Consider the following 6,410-nt stretch of genomic DNA (forward strand, 5'->3'; position numbering starts at 1 on the left):
AAAAAAAATCTAATAAAAACTTTACTATATATAAGTTATGAAACTTAACACAATGTTTGGATATATTTGTGTGTGTGTGTGTGTCGGTCACTCACTGCCCCTCAGGTTGTGGCATGTTTGTACATATTGGGCAGCAAGATAAGTTCTGTCTCCTTCTCCCAGGAGAAAGTTTAATTTAGAAATTTCATTCAGGTCTTTGAAGTTTGGGATTATATGGTTAAATTTGTTAAAGTAAAGGTTCCTTGTGTCTTTGAACGCTTCACATTGTAGGAGAAAGTGCATCTCTGTCTCAACCTCACCTGTCAAACAGTGATCACACGTTCTGCTTTCTTTTGGTCTTCCTGTTTCAATTGCCAGTTTGTGATCACTGAGCCTGTGCCTGGTTAGGATCTGTCTCTGCTTTCTATCTCTGACAGTAGAGAGATATTCTGCTCATTTATAATCTCTTTTTAGGGTCAAATAACATTCTAGTCTACTTTGGCTTTTAGTTTCTTCTTTCCAATGTTCCAGATAGGCTTCTTTGCATTGTGCTATGATTTGCTTGACTCTGATTGGTGTTTGGAAGGCAGTGTCTCTGACGTGGGTCAGTTTGCCTCAGTACCAACTGACATCTCTCACACACACACACACTCACTCACTCACTCACACACACACACACACACACACACACACACACACACAGAGTCTCATTGATTCACTGGACAAAGAGTTGATTTCACTGAATGCATCAGATTCATGTTCTGTGACTCAGTGTATTCATGAACTCTTGCCCACGCCAGTGCAGATAAAGACGCGTGTTGTGCTCTTTGTTCGTGTTTTATCAGACATCATATACTATGACAATTCATTTACACAATATAGAGGCTTGTGTGTGAAGCTCTTCTGGGATAACATCCAGCTTCTTCATTAACTGAACGAGAGATCAGTTTCCACAGCCGAAACTCTTACGACATGATTCATGTTGAAACGTGTCGATCATCCGGAAGGAAGTGATGTCAGAGTCAGACTCATGACTGGATCATGAACGCATCAGATCTGATGCAGAAACGGGTCGGTTGAGTTTCCAGGAGCTCGAGGCTCGACTGGAGAGCGTGTTCTTCATTCTTCTGCTCATAAAGAGCTGCATTCATGCGGAGTGAACCGACGAGTCGAGTCTGAGCATGTTCACTTCACACACACACACACCCACACACCTGTCTGATCTCAGGCTTCAGCAGAGAACACACACACATCAGATATCATGAACCGGTTTCCCATCATGCCTGAGAAATCACAGCAGAACTTACTGAATTCATAACAGTTCATATAATCATCATTATCATGTGGAATGAACATGTTCAGGTCAGAATCACTGAATGGAGGAAGACGTAAAGTAAACAGTGAGAGAGTCAGTCGTCAGATACACGTCACTTCATTCAGCCGGAGCGACTTAAGCCGTCGGTAGCCAGTGTTCTGAGGTTGGAAGAGTTTGGGCTTTTTCTGGTTCCCTGAGATAACGTTTACTCGTATTGCGTCTTTGCTAGACGCTATGGGGAAAACGTATTTTTCTCAGTTTTATTGAAGCCTTTTATTCAGTAACGCAGTGCTACTACACAGCCATAACAGTGCAGAGACGCACATGTAAAGGAGGCCAGCTAGTAGTTGCTGTAAAACAGATGTTAGGGGCTGCAGTCTTTAGCCTCCTTGTTAGAGCACCTGACTCTCATGCCGGAGACCCGGGTTCGAGACCCGCACGGAGCGGGGTGTGAAGGACCCGGTGACAGGGGTTACACACACACGCTATTGGCTGAGCAGTGGAACTGCAGGAACCAATGGCTGAGCAGCATGTCTGCGTGAGCCAATCAGGGTGCGTCCCAAGGGGGCGGGGCATCTGCCTATAAAAGCAGCTCATTTCGCCATAGGATTTCAGGTGTACTCTCCTTCAGTGTCTCTCATCTCTGCGCTCACGGATCGCTTTCTTTTCAGAGAGCGGCTCCGTCCCTCGCGCTCTCCCGTTTCCATTCCCCCAGGAGCCTCGGAGACAGAAACAGTGGAGCCAGAGGGTCGAGCGAGCGGATTAAGTGAGCAACATGGCGGTGGTGTCCTACATAAACCACCAGGGTGGACTAGTCTGTACAGTATAATACTATATCTGAGGCTAGAGCCCCGTCCACGAGACGCCTCTATGCCCTTCAGTGGTCTGTTTTCTCCAACTGGTGCTCAGCACGGAGTCAAAACCCCTTCCACGCTCTTGTGGCCGGAAAATCTCTGGGTAGAAGCAACCTGGTTGTTCGCCCAACCCTCGCCCCCTCACCGTACCCTCCTGGGACCTATCAACGGTCCTCAGCCCCTTCGAGCTGCTACAGTGGGCCACTCTCGCTCAAGACTGCACTCCTGCTAGCATTAGCATCGGTCAAGCGAATTGGCAATTTACAAGCGCTCTCTGTCAGCACTTCATGCCTTGAGTTTGGGCCTAATGACTCCAAGGTCGTCCTCAAGCCAAGGCACGTGCTCTCGACCCCATTCAGTTATTCCGCTTTCTGCACTCCCCCCTTCGGGAGATGAGCGACAGCTACACTTGCCCTCTAAGAGTGTATATAGAGCAGTCAGACCAGCTCTTTGTAAGCTTCGGTGGCCGCACCAAATGGATCCGGTGCCGAAGCAGAGATCGTCCCGCTGGATAATGGACATCGCTTTAGCCTACGCTTCGACGGGCCCCCAATGCCCCATCGGCACCAGAGCTCACTCCACCAGAGGCCATCTCCTGGTCCAGCGGCGTGTGTATCAGCAACATCTGTGCTACAGTTTGTGTTCTCGAGCCACAGGCACTGTTGTAACCGGAGCGCGTTAAGGGTTTTCTGTTAGAACGGTGTGTGTTAGCGCCCCCTAAGTTAATAACTAATGATCTTTGCAACGGAAGTGAATCAATCAAAACTTTATCTGGACAATAACTTTATTCTAGAGCTGCTGTAAAGCCAAACAATCTATGTTACTGTAATCTCCTATTATCACTGTAAAGCTGCTTTGAAACAGTCTATATTGTTAAAAGCGCTGTATAAATGAAGGCGACTTGATTCGACTAGATTTTACAACTTGGAGGTCCCTGCACTGCAGGCACAAATAACTCTCTGTTTAGTTGGAAGGTGACCTGTGAACGAGCTCGACCCATGATGACCTCTCTTCTCACCCTCTGCTAGCTCTGCTGCCCTCAGGACCCTTCTCCAAGTGTTCCAGGGGCTTCTCCAAGGGTCGTACAAAATGTTGTTCTGCTAGAACAGCATGGCGTGATTGGACTGGTTCCCCATAGCATCTAGCAAAGACGCAATACAAGTAAACGTTTCGAAAGGGAACACCTCGGTTACTGGTGTAATCTCGGTTCCCTGAGATAACAGGAACGAGTATTGCGTAGACGGCCGTGCTAATACACACATGACTGGCGCTCGTCGCTTCAGTCGAATTAAACCTGAAATCCTATGGCGAAATGAGCTGCATTTATAGGCAGATGCCCCGCCCCCTTTGGGACACGCCCTGATTGGCTCACGCAGACATGCCGCTCAGCCACTGGTTCCTGCAGTTCCACTGCTCAGCCAATAGCGTGTGTGCGTCTCTGCACTGTTATGGCTGTGCAGTAGCACTGCGTTATTGAATAAAAGGCTTCAATAAATCAATAATCTAGCAAAGACGCAATACGAGTAAACATTTCGAAAGGGAACTCATTTCTCTCATCATTCTACAGGGATTGATTTAAAAGAGACTAAGGAAAACTATTCCTTAATAATTACAAAATATAGTCAGATTCAAACAGAAAGATAATACAAACAGCACTTAATATTATTATTAATATTATTATCATCATAATCTATGCTCAGTATAGGTTTACGTTACAGTAAAGACTCTAGATGAAGAGCGTTACAGTAAACTCTAGATGAAGAGCGTTACAGTAAAGACTCTAGATGAAGAGCGTTACAGTAAACTCTAGATGAAGAGCGTTACAGTAAACACTCTAGATGAAGAGCGTTACAGTAAAGACTCTATATGAAGAGCGTTACAGTAAAGACTCTAGATGAAGAGCGTTACAATAAAGACTCTAGATGAAGAGCGTTACAGTAAACTCTAGATGAAGAGCGTTACAGTAAACACTCTAGATGAAGAGCGTTACAGTAAACTCTAGATGAAGAGCGTTACAGTAAAGACTAGATGAAGAGCGTTACAGTAAACACTAGATGAAGAGCGTTACAGTAAAGACTCTAGATGAAGAGCGTTACAGTAAACACTGTAGATGAAGAGCGTTACAGTAAACTCTAGATGAAGAGCGTTACAGTAAACACTGTAGATGAAGAGCGTTACAGTAAACTCTAGATGAAGAGCGTTACAGTAAACTCTAGATGAAGAGCTTTACAGTAAACTCTAGATGAAGAGCGTTACAGTAAACACTGTAGATGAAGAGCGTTACAGTAAACACTCTAGATGAAGAGCATTACAGTAAACACTAGATGAAGAGCGTTACAGTAAAGGACACTCAGAAGAGTCAGAGAGAGAGAGATTCTTCATCATGTGTTCATGTTGATCCGGCCGGAGTTGAAGAGCGTTACAGTAAACACTAGATGAAGAGCGTTACAGTAAACACTAGATGAAGAGCGTTACAGTAAACTCTAGATGAAGAGCGTTACAGTAAACACTAGATGAAGAGCGTTACAGTAAAGACTCTAGATGAAGAGCGTTACAGTAAACACTGTAGATGAAGAGCGTTACAGTAAACTCTAGATGAAGAGCGTTACAGTAAACACTGTAGATGAAGAGCGTTACAGTAAACACTAGATGAAGAGCGTTACAGTAAACACTAGATGAAGAGCGTTACAGTAAAGACTCTAGATGAAGAGCGTTACAGTAAACACTGTAGATGAAGAGCGTTACAGTAAACTCTAGATGAAGAGCGTTACAGTAAACACTGTAGATGAAGAGCGTTACAGTAAACACTAGATGAAGAGCGTTACAGTAAACACTAGATGAAGAGCGTTACAGTAAACACTGTAGATGAAGAGCGTTACAGTAAACACTGTAGATGAAGAGCGTTACAGTAAAACTCTAGATGAAGAGCGTTACAGTAAACACTGTAGATGAAGAGCGTTACAGTAAACACTGTAGATGAAGAGCGTTACAGTAAACACTAGATGAAGAGCGTTACAGTAAAGACTCTAGATGAAGAGCGTTACAGTAAACACTGTAGATGAAGAGCGTTACAGTAAACTCTAGATGAAGAGCGTTACAGTAAACACTGTAGATGAAGAGCGTTACAGTAAACTCTAGATGAAGAGCGTTACAGTAAACACTGTAGATGAAGAGCGTTACAGTAAACACTAGATGAAGAGCGTTACAGTAAACACTATATGAAGAGCGTTACAGTAAACACTCTATATGAAGAGCGTTACAGTAAAGACTCTAGATGAAGAGCGTTACAGTAAAGACTCTAGATGAAGAGCGTTACAGTAAACACTAGATGAAGAGCGTTACAGTAAACTCTAGATGAAGAGCGTTACAGTAAACACTGTAGATGAAGAGCGTTACAGTAAACTCTAGATGAAGAGCGTTACAGTAAACACTGTAGATGAAGAGCGTTACAGTAAACACTAGATGAAGAGCGTTACAGTAAACACTATATGAAGAGCGTTACAGTAAACTCTAGATGAAGAGCGTTACAGTAAACACTCTATATGAAGAGCGTTACAGTAAAGACTCTAGATGAAGAGCGTTACAGTAAAGACTCTAGATGAAGAGCGTTACAGTAAAGACTCTAGATGAAGAGCGTTACAGTAAAGACTCTAGATGAAGAGCGTTACAGTAAACACTAGATGAAGAGCGTTACAGTAAACTCTAGATGAAGAGCGTTACAGTAAAACACTGTAGATGAAGAGCGTTACAGTAAACTCTAGATGAAGAGCGTTACAGTAAACACTATATGAAGAGCGTTACAGTAAACTCTAGATGAAGAGCGTTACAGTAAACACTCTATATGAAGAGCGTTACAGTAAAGACTCTAGATGAAGAGCGTTACAGTAAAGACTCTAGATGAAGAGCGTTACAGTAAACTCTAGATGAAGAGCGTTACAGTAAACACTGTAGATGAAGAGCGTTACAGTAAACACTAGATGAAGAGCGTTACAGTAAACACTATATGAAGAGCGTTACAGTAAACTCTAGATGAAGAGCGTTACAGTAAACACTCTATATGAAGAGCGTTACAGTAAAGACTCTAGATGAAGAGCGTTACAGTAAAGACTCTAGATGAAGAGCGTTACAGTAAACACTGTAGATGAAGAGCGTTACAGTAAAGACTCTAGATGAAGAGCATTACAGTAAAGACTCTAGATGAAGAGCGTTACAGTAAACACTAGATGAAGAGCGTTACAGTAAACTCTAGATGAAGAGCGTTA

The sequence above is a fragment of the Abramis brama genome (genome assembly GCF_963993115.1).
Source record: "Abramis brama genome assembly, chromosome: 3".
Classification (NCBI taxonomy): Eukaryota; Metazoa; Chordata; class Actinopteri; order Cypriniformes; family Leuciscidae; genus Abramis; species Abramis brama.